Source organism: Meles meles, chromosome 5 (genome assembly GCF_922984935.1).
Source record: "Meles meles chromosome 5, mMelMel3.1 paternal haplotype, whole genome shotgun sequence".
Taxonomy (NCBI): domain Eukaryota; kingdom Metazoa; phylum Chordata; class Mammalia; order Carnivora; family Mustelidae; genus Meles; species Meles meles.
Window position 1 is genome coordinate 154,995,940 of NC_060070.1, and position 10,454 is coordinate 155,006,393.

The following is a 10,454-nucleotide window of genomic DNA, read 5'->3' on the forward strand; positions in this document are numbered from 1 at the left end:
GGAAGAGGAGACCCCTCCACCCGTGAGGCGCTCCCGCTCTGCACCCACACAGCAGCACGTGGTGAGATTTAGGGATCAATTGCAAGGAGGCTAGGACATCTCTGGGGACAAGGAGCGCGTCACTGGAAAGAGAAAGCCTCCGTCCGGCAGCATCCAGCGTGGAGATCGGAGGTAGGGGGCTGGACACCCTGACCCGGGGCTTCCCCTTCCTCCTCCCCATCTTCCCGCAGCCCCCAGGACCCGGGAAGAGGCCTCGGCCCACCCGGACCTCGTCATTTCCCCGGGTCTGAAGACACTGGCTCTGGACACCCCTCCTCCGGGCGGCTCGGACCACCATCCAGCGCGCGCGCGGGGCGGTATGGTGCGCGGGGGTTTCCTAAGCCTCTCCGCGGGCTCCACGCCTGGAAGGCGGAGCTCCGCGGGCCCAGGGGCGGGACCTGGCTGGTGGGCGTGGCCTCGAGCTGAGTCAGGGAGAGGAGCCCCGCGCGCCACAGGGCCAGGCGCCGGTCAGGACCGCACTCGGGGCTATGCCCCGGTGCGTCCACGAGGATCCCGAGTGCGGGATGCGGTCTTCCATGACCACCACCAGCAACCGCCGCTACACCGTCCACGCCTCCTTCCCTTTTGCAGGTGCGTGTTTCACGTCGCTCAGACGGTCCTGGAATTGTTCCTTTGCCTTCCTCTCCGCCTCCTCCCCGTTGTCCCCTCACTTTGGGCTGTGCTGACGCTGGCCAGCATCGTTGAAGCGAGGCGTCCAGGACCCCTTGAGAAAGGTCACCTCTAAGTGCTTCCTAGGCCAGGCGCGAAGTCTCTGACCCCGCCCTAAATGTCCCTTGTTTCTTCCAGTCTCCTCCCCACCACGCCTGTGTCCACCAGGAGGCCGGAAATACGGGAACACACTCCGCACACGGCTGTTCATTGCCGCACAACGTGCAACAGGACAGACCAGACTGGACACAGCGAGCAGGTTGTGATGGAAACACTGCATTGGGGAGGACCTAGCTGCGTCCTGTTGGGGCTCAGACACAGAGGAGGGACAGCAGACCGGGCCACCCCTTTCTCCTCCCCCACCTCCTTTCCCCAGTCCCCAGCGGACACTGGATGCAGCCTTGGCCCACCGGGATCTCATCCTTCCTGAGGATCTGAAAAACCTGACCTTGGACATTGGTTCTCCAAGAGATTCAGCCAGGCCAGCCCCTCAACCCCATTTTGCAGATGAAGAGTATAGGATGTCCTCCAGGATCTATTAACTAAAAAAAAAAAAAGGGGGGGGGAACAACAAGGTGGGAAACAGACACCTCAGAGAAATGTAAAATACATATGTTTGCTTACTTACAGTTTTATAAGTGGAAGTATAAACAAAAGGCTAACAAAAAGTTACCTATGGGGAGAGGAAAACCAGGTGGAAGAGATGGAAATTGGTCTTTTCTGTGTGTACCCTGTCTTGTAGCTTTGAGTTTGGAAACATGTAATGTTTTACATCATTACAAAATAAAATAAAATAAGACAAATCAAACCTGTGTATGTAATTGGTAACTTAAACACCCAGAGAGGCATTACTTAAACGTGACTTTAAAATGCAGTAGGGGAAAAAATTAAAATAGAAAAAAATAAATAAAATAAAATGCAGTAGGGGTGCCTGGGTGGCTGGGAGGGTTAAGGGTCTGGCTTCAGTTCAAGTCTTGATATCAGGGTCCTGGGACTGAACCCTCCTCAGCAGGAAGTCTGCTAGTCCCTCCCCTCTGCCCTTCCCTAATCCCACCGCCCCTCCCCCTGCTCATGCTCTCTCAATCTCTCAAATGAATAAAATCTTCAAAAACAAATACATAAAATTAGAGAGATACATTCAAAGAGGATTGCAAATAAAACTTTTTTTTTTCATTTATAGTCTTGGTAATAAAAAACAAAATTGGTGGGTCCCTGGGTGGCTCAATTGTTTAACAACTGCCTTCAGCTAAGGTCATGATCTTGGAGCCCTGGGACAGAGTCCCACACGGGGCTTCCTGCTCATCGGGGAGCTTGCCTCTCCCTCTCATCCTCCCCCCTCTCATGCTCCTTCTCTCTCATTCTCTCTCTCAAATAAATAAATAAAATCTTTTTTTAAAAAAATGGTCTTGAGTCTATGATCACTGTGATGAAGTTCTAGAACCTAGGTGAGGTTCGGTGGGCTGAGGTCCGGAGCCGGTGACCAAGAAGGAATTCTTGAGACATCTTTGGTGCAAAATGGTGGTTTATTAAAGCACAGGGACAGGACCCGTGGGCAGGAAGAGCTGCTGCCCCGGGTTGTGAGGGATGACAGGTTATGTACCCTGCGGTTGGGGGAAGGTGAGGGGAAGGGAGGTTTCAATGGAGTTTTCATATGCTAAAGAGGGCCCACAAGGTGCTGGGAGAATCCCCGAGGTCTTCAGGTTTGATCAATGTGGTCTTTTGGCAAGTCATTAACATAAAGATAGTTGGGAGATTCCTGTCTTGCAGGCAAGTTAACTATTTATTTCTCGTTTATGGCGGTCAGGGGTGCCTGAGGAAAGTCACACATATTACCGAGGGGAGCGGATGGAGAGGGGGTGCAAGGTGCCAGCTTTTGCTTTGTCCTCAGCCAGTCTCCTGCTCCCTCATCAACTGCTGAAGGGGGTATTGGACGTAGGAGAGCTCACCATATAATTGTTTGTCATTTTGCTTAAGAAAACAGTTGACACTTTTAAAAAAGTGAAAACATTTTCCAAGTGTGGTCTCCCAAGTGTGGTCAATATTTGGAAGTGAACCTGACTCAAAACCCGGACCTTCTTCCGCAGGTGCTGAAAGAAGGTGCTGGAAGGATTCCGAGTCTCACCCAAGACTGGTTTAACCTGGAGTGGGGGTGCGTGTCCTTCCTCATTCAAAAACAAACCCGACTGCGCTTTCTATTTCCTCATACTCAGAAACCGAGATGAATCTCAGGTCGCGACGCATCTCCCCCAGGAACCCTCACCGCCACCCACAGCAAAAATCTCCATTTATCGAGCCGCCCCGCGCCGCCCCGGGGAGGCACGGGCCTGTTGCGCGCCTAGGTGGAACCCTCCTGGGCAGCAGGTCCCGCCGCCAGGGCCGGGTGTGGTGGCCCGCGCTTGCTGGGCGGCGGCGGTGGCGGGTCCTGCAGAGGTAGGTGGTGCTCCGCGGAGGTGGGGGGTCCCGCGACGCTCGGGGTTCCCGCGAAGGTGGGTGTCCCGCGGGGTTGGGGAGGCCCACGGAGGTGGGGGGCCCGGGGGTTGGTGGGGGTTCCCGCGGAGGGGGGGGTCCCGGCGGCGGTGGGTCCTGAGTGCAGAGCCCGCCAGAGCGCGCGCAAACCCCAGGGCGGGGTCAGCTGGGCAGGCTCCCCTTGCCGCGCGCCAGGCCGGGCGCATTATGTCAGCGCCCTCCCCTGCCCACAGGGACAGAGGTGAGGACTGGGGACACGCACCCCTGTGCACGCTCATTCAAAATCGTCGGCCAGTGTAAATGCCCCTCCTGTTGACCTTGCTGTTTCACTGACCCAGACTATCCTGGACGGTCTCCCCCTGTCCTAACCCCTGACACTTGGTGCAGACTCTAGAACGGGGTGGTTGACTAATTTACTAAATTGAAGCCAACCCCCAGTGTCTCTTTCCCACAAAGGACTGCTGTCTTGGAAATCTCACTCAAATTTTGTGGACCAGTTTCAGCCCACCTCCTCCAGGACGCCTCTCCCGGGCAGGCTTCCTGGGTGTTCCTGTCCGGAGGGCGCACACTCCCAAAGACGTTGCGGGGTGTCCGCACTGACCGCTCTGTGCGCAGCCCGAGGCAGAAGCAGGATTTACTGCCGCAGTTCACTTCCCACCGCCCTCCAGAGATCTAGGCTGAGGGGAAGGGTCTTCCACCTGGTGGGCCTGGAGCTCTGACCATTCCCTCCACCATCCCTGAGCCCCTGCCTCTAGGTTGCTCTTCGGAAGCTAACTGAGCTGTAGCGGTCCCGGCGGATCCGCAGAGGATGGCCCGGAGGTCAGCTGGTCAGCGGGACCAAGGCCTGGATGTCCCTCCTGGGTCCAGGGTAGTTCCTGCTAACAACCTGTCGACAGACCTCGGCCCTCTCCTATACAGTTTCCTCAATTCCGACATCCCAGATAGGACACCGATGCTGTCTTGAAGACAGGAGATCCCCCTACAATGCACGACAGAACGGCTGTAAGGGACAGTCCCTGCTTCCACGGCGCTGTGTCTGCCTCGCCCCTTGGCAGCCGCTTTCGGGGAGAAACGCACGTCGCAAACCCTGGAGCTTCTTGCTCCCTTCCTAGGGCCTGGCAGCGGAACCTCCCTTGCGTCCTCTGCTTGCTGGTGCGTGCTGGTAGTTCCGGGGCTTCTCCCCACGCAGTGCACCCCAGCGGTCTACACCTGCAGCTTCAGAGGGCCTGCTCCTGTGTCCCTGTGTCCAGGGTTGTCTCTTCTTCTCCAGAGCCCAGCTGCACCTCACTCATGTCCAGCCCCTGGAACCCTAGCTCCGGAAGGCTCTACTGCCAAACGGGGACACAGTCGGAGGCGCCGGAGGTCAGGACCTCAGCACAGCTTTCCAGCACACACAATCCAACACCGTCACTCCACCTGCCCCCCTCTGGAAAGTGTCCTGCGAACAGGAGGGAGATGATGGCCTTGGAAAGAGGGCCAAAGCCAAGATTTGTAGGAGGCTGAGATGAGGGAGGACAAAGCATGGGGACAGAGGATGCCTTCCCCGGGAAGAGCCAGGGTTGGAGGCCCGGACGAGGGGACTGCAGGGAGGACAGGCATGGTCGTCAAACACTGCAAGAGGAAGCAGCATCTGGGGGGGCCACGCAGCGCCGGGGGCTGAAGGGCCCCTCTCCGGTCAGGGAGGGAGAGTGAGCGAGAGCTCCCCAGGCTTGGGGAAGCCCTGAGAAAGCTGGGGTGTGAGGGAGGGACCAAGTGCTGAGCCCCTTTCCCCATCATCCAGGGGTGAGGAGGGGGTGTGACAAGGCATGTTCCTGATGACGGTTCAAATTCATCCGGACCTCTCGTGCCCCACCCCACCCCCAGATCTGTGCCATTGCACTGCCCTGTCTGGGTCTTGTCCTAGGGCTCCAAGCTGGGAGGGGGGTACCTGCCGCAGGGCTCCACACCGCCCCCCACCCTCTAGACACATGGCCAGGCCACCATCCCGCCATTGCCCGCAGCAGCCCTGCGCCCTCATCAGCACCAGCCTCACCCCAGGCCCAGTCCCTCCTTTGTGACTCAAGCCAAGGTCACAGTGTCCCCCACATCTTCTGACAGAGAGATCGAAGGACTTTCTGGAGACCACACACAGACCCATCACCATTGGATCAGAACTGCCCTATCGCTGTCCCCGTACTTCTGTGTCTCCATGTGTCAGTCCATCTTGTGATTTTATGCATTCTAAAGTGAGCTGCAGGCAAACAATGTTTTAAACCTCTTTTTTTTTTTTTAAGATGTTATTTATTTATTTGACAGACAGAGATCACAAGTAGGCAGAGAGGCAGGCAGAGAGAGAGGGGGAAGCAGGCTCCCTGCTGAGCAGAGAGCCCGATGCGGGGCTTGATGCCAGGACCCTGAGACCATGACTAGCCGAAGGCAGAGGCTTAACCCACTGAGCCACCCAGGCGCCCCTCCAATGATCTTTTAAAAGATAATCTGCATCACATCAAAAACTAATGTACTATATGTTGGCTAATTGAACATTCTTAAAAATTTTTAAAAATAAAATGTCCGAGGGGCACCTGGGTGGCTCAGTGGGTTAAGCCTCTGCCTTTGGCTCAGGTCATGATCCCAGCGTCCTGGGAAGGAACACCCCCCCCCCCACCCCCGCCCCGCATCAGGCTCTCTGCTCAGCAGGGAGCCTGCTTCCCCACTCTGCCTGCCTGTGATCTCTGTCTATCAAATAAATAAATAAAATCTTAAAAAAAAAAATGTTCAAGCTTTTTCCAATAAACAGCAAATCCTGTCAACAAGAAGAAGAATAAAAAGAAGGTAATCTGCCAGAGGCTTTGAACAGATGCTCCGGGCTCCTTTCTGCTGAAGTGGAAAGCCAGACTCCACGCGGACCTGCAGGTGCCCAGCCTGACCCTTCCCCCAGCCGGCTTCCTGTTTTTTCTCCAGGAAGAGCGGAGGCTGTGAGCGGCCCCTCTCCCCATGCTGCGTCCTCTCCCCGGCCAAGCTCTTGTCCCTTCTCATGGGACTGTCCCCAGGAAGCCATTCCAGACGTCCCACTAGTGTTCCTGAGCATCCTCTGTGAGATGCCCCTAGGCCAGGTCTCGACCACCACGTACTTCCGGGACTCGTGACCACCTGTTTTATGTGTCTTCCCACTCTGGCCCCCAACGGACAGCTTCCCCAAAAGTCAGGGATCCCACTTCATCTGCCGATTGTCCTTGGCACCTGCGACAGGCTGGTGTGTGTGGGTGGCCAATAAATACTTGTGGGATGAATCCACAACTGGTCTGGGCCTCCTGCCGGCTCCCCGGCCCTGGTGCCATCTGTGCCCACACAGCCTGGGTCCAGGGCCTCAACGTGGGTCCAGAGGGACAGAAGGAAGACAAGAACAGTGCAGGCCCGGCCGCAAGCGCGCGTGGGCACCGTTGCGAGTGGGCACCGCAGGGAACGTCGCAAGAGAGCCGCAAAAAACCAGTTCAGGGCCAAGGCCAGGCCACCCCAAGATGGGGAGCTTTATTTTGAGTTAAAAGTAATCAAAATGCCGCAGATGCAGGAAAAACTGTCTTCCAGGTCCTCCCGGCCTAAATTTACATTGGAAAGGAAAGGCTGTGCCCAGAAGAAAGCTGTTAACAGAGACTCCCCTTGACCCAAGAAACCTATCTGCGTAATGGGTCACCTTTGTTTTCAAAACACCTTCTCTCACCTTCCTGCCAACAGTCCTCCTCCCCTCTGCAGCCTCAGACCCTCCCCTCTCCGTGGCTCCTATAAGCCCCCTGTGGTCTCATTGCCTTTGGGATTTCCAGATCTGCAAGGAGCCCCCACGCCTTAGCTGTTACAGTTGGTTTTCTCCTGCTAATCTGTCTCCTGTCCATTCGATTCTTAGTCCAGCCGGTGTGACCTTGACCCGCAGAGGAAGGTCCCGGGCAGGGTTACGGGGTTTGTGCATGGCTAGGATTTGTCAGGCCAGCTTCGGGTCGGCAGAGGCTGCTCTTCCGTTCTTGGAGGGTGGGGGGATCCTCCCAAGGGGTTGGGGCATGTGTATCTGGGTAGAAACCAGTTCAGGGTAAATGCCTTCTCCAATAGAACAAGTCTCAGGTTAACCTCCCAGTGCCCAACCCCCAGTGGCCATACAGTCTCAGGCCTCCTGGGCGCTTTCAACCCTCGTGGTCACCACCCCCGCAGTCACGGCAGGGGCAGTGACCCTGGGCAATGGGGAAGCTGCCTTGGGTGGCCTAGGCTGCAAGCCCCTCCCTCTGGGCTTCCACAGACAGCCTCCTTCCTCCCTGGGCAGAAGCTCTGCAGCCTGTGGTCCTGGGCGGGCTGTTTCTGTTTGTCATCCTCCCCGGTATCACAGCCTCCCAGGGACTCCAGAGCTATTCATTTGAGCCCTGAGGAAAACTCATTAGATACGAATTCCTGTTTGACTTTGTGACAATGACCTCTGACTGGACAGGTTCGGCTCCCTGGACCCCAAGGGCCTTGTTGTCTCTGCTCCCTGCCTTTTGGGGTGATGACCTCACCCCTGCCATCAGTTTCTGGGATCCAGTGACTCATGGCAGATGCCTGGCACCTGAATTCCCTGGGGATGCTTTCTAAGGACATGGGGACATGACCTTTCCTCCTCAGCCCAGTACTTCTGTCTGTCCATGAGTCCCCCTCTGCACCCACGGCCCCTACCCCTGCCTCCAAATCCACCCTCCCACCCTCGGTCTGCACCGTCCCTCTACCCTGGGCCGCTTCTCTCCCATCTCGGTTTCTCGCTCAAACCCCACCCCCAGCGCCGGCCTTCCTGCCCTTCTCCCGTCGATTTGTCTGGGCTCACCTGCTGGGTGCACCTGCAGACCTCAGACAGATTACTTAGTCCCTGGGCTTCAGGCTGGGCGTCTGTCAGCCGTGGGTGATGGTCATTACTCTTACAGTGGTCCCGCGGACGAGCTCTCTGTTTTTGTTTGCTGCTGAGTAATTAGCTCGTGTGTTCCCTGGAGAAGAATGTAAAGCGGACAGGTGGAATGAACGTCCCCCTGAGCCCTCATCTGACGGGGCCCCCCAGGACATCTGTGCGCGTTTACACGGCTGCTTATGCACACACACAACCACACGTATGCGAACGGGCGTGTGTACGTGTTTGCAAAACAGCTGTGACATGAGGGGGTCCGTGGCTACCAAGCAAAGCTGTCATTTTGACAGCTGACCAGCAGGCGGGCCTAAGGGTGCGAGGGCACGCGGTGGTGGTGGTGGCGTTCACGACGGACCCCCGCCAGCCGGTCTCGAGCTAGTCTTCTCCTCGCACCGCCTCACTGCCTGTCTGGGAGCACAGAACTGCTGCAGGCCTGCAACCAGCCAGGGCTCTGAGCTCCAGTCCCCATCAGCGCCCACGACCCCTGCAGACCCGTTCCCCACGCAGCCCCTCCTCCTCTCCCTTCCAGCACACGCCGTGGGCTCCCTCCGCCCCCCGTCCCGCCCACCCTGCAGCCCAGACCACCCGTGGAACGAGTTCAGTCAGACAGTATCTCTTCCCACCTACAAGCTCTCTGAGCCTCGCTGCCTCCCGGAGCAGGGTTGGCATGAAGTCCTAAGAACGGCCAGCCCTGGGGACACCCCCCAGGTCCCCCACACCTGGGATCCCCTCGGCTCCAGTCCAGGCAGGACCCTGCCATCCCCAGCACACCCAGTATCCCCAGGCAGGACCCACCACCATCCCCACCGCGCCTGGGACCCCCAACTGCTGAGCTCCCAGGCTGCCCAGCGGCTGGTCACTCTCCAGACACACTTGCTCCTTTTTCCTCTGACGAAACCCTCACTGTGTGTGGGTTTCTTTAATGTGGATCAGAACTCACAGCACAAAATAATTCTGCAATTGCTTCTTTTAAACAGCCTCAGATGGGGTGTCTGGGTGGCTCAGTGGGTTAGTCTCTGCCTTTGGCTCAGGTCATGATCCCAGGGTCCTGGGATCAAGCCCCACATCAGGCTCTCTGCTCAGCAGGGAGCCTGCTTCCCCCCACCTCTCTGCCTGCTTGTGATCTCTGTCAAATAAATAAATAAATAGTCTTTTTTAAAAAATGGGTCTCAGAGATTTTCTCATGTCAACCCAAATAGGTCTTCTTCGCTCTTTTTTTTTCTTTGTTCTTTGTAACTGCTATAGGAACTAAATTCCATACTGTCTGTAAGAGCACTTGCCTGGCACTGGGCACGTGGGAACGCTCGTTGTCCACTTCACTTCAGTCCCTAGCACTCCAACATAATGGGGAAACACGCGGAACACTTCTCAGTAGATGACAAGTTCAGTGTCCCCCGTCCCGGCATAGATGACACACTCAGTGTCCCTGTCCCCCATCTGGTGTCCTTGTCCCCTGTCCAGTGGTAGAGGACACTCCTGGTGTCCCTGTCCTCCACCCCACCATAGGTGACACACTCGGTGTCTCCATCCCTGGCCAGCAGTAGAGGACATGCTCGGTGTCCCTGTCCCCTGTCCCACATAGATGACACATCTGGTGTCTTTGTTACCCATCCAATGGTAGAGGACATACCAGTGTCCCTGTCCCCATCCCACATAGATAACATGCCCGGTGTCCCTGTCTGCCATCCAGCAGAACTCTCCCACACTCCCCAAAGCCCGGCCATGCACAGAAGTAGCTCCTTCCTCCAAGACCAGACCGGTCACTTCCCGAGTGAAAACTGCCCTCCCCCAGAACTGAGCCCTCCACCCTTGGTTCCCCTCCCTGTGCCGTCCCTGTGCTCACGTGACCCTGTCAGAGGCTCGGCTGGTCCTAACACTGTCAGTGCTCAGCACACCACGAGGAACTGCAAAACTGCCCCATGCACGTCTGTCAGACAGAACCTTAACTGCCTACAGATGGGCCCTCTCTTCCACCTCACGTGTAACCAACAGAGGCAGCTGCAGGTGTGGTATGAGAGAGCGAACATGCATGCTCTGGGTCCCGTCCCGCCACCTCTCTGGGCCTTGGTTTCTTACTCTAAAATGGGGGCAAAGATACCTACTTCGTAGGAACGAAAAATTAAAATGTACGAAGGTGCACAAAAAATGTAATGAGCATCGGGGCACCTGGGGGCTCAGGTCATCATCTCAGGACCCTGGGATCACTAGAGCCAGGTGCCCTGCTCAGCGGGGAGTCTGCTTCTCCCGCTGCCCCTGTTCCCCACTCTCTCAAATCAATACATAAACGTTTCGAAGACTGTGGCAAGTATTCCTAGCCCGTCTGCAAACCCGCCCTGACGCTTTTCCCAAGTCCTTGCACCTGCGCCAGGCCTCACTGTACCAGCGCCGC

General features: G+C 56.8%; 1 long non-coding RNA gene across 1 annotated transcript; it reads left to right on the plus strand.

Annotated features, from left to right (window-relative positions):
- Positions 1–231: 231 nt before the first annotated feature.
- Positions 232–1,516, plus strand: LOC123941920. The gene is made up of 2 exons (XR_006818370.1): positions 232–630; positions 847–1,516. It is a non-coding gene; the product is annotated as an uncharacterized LOC123941920 (long non-coding RNA).
- Positions 1,517–10,454: the final 8,938 nt, after the last annotated feature.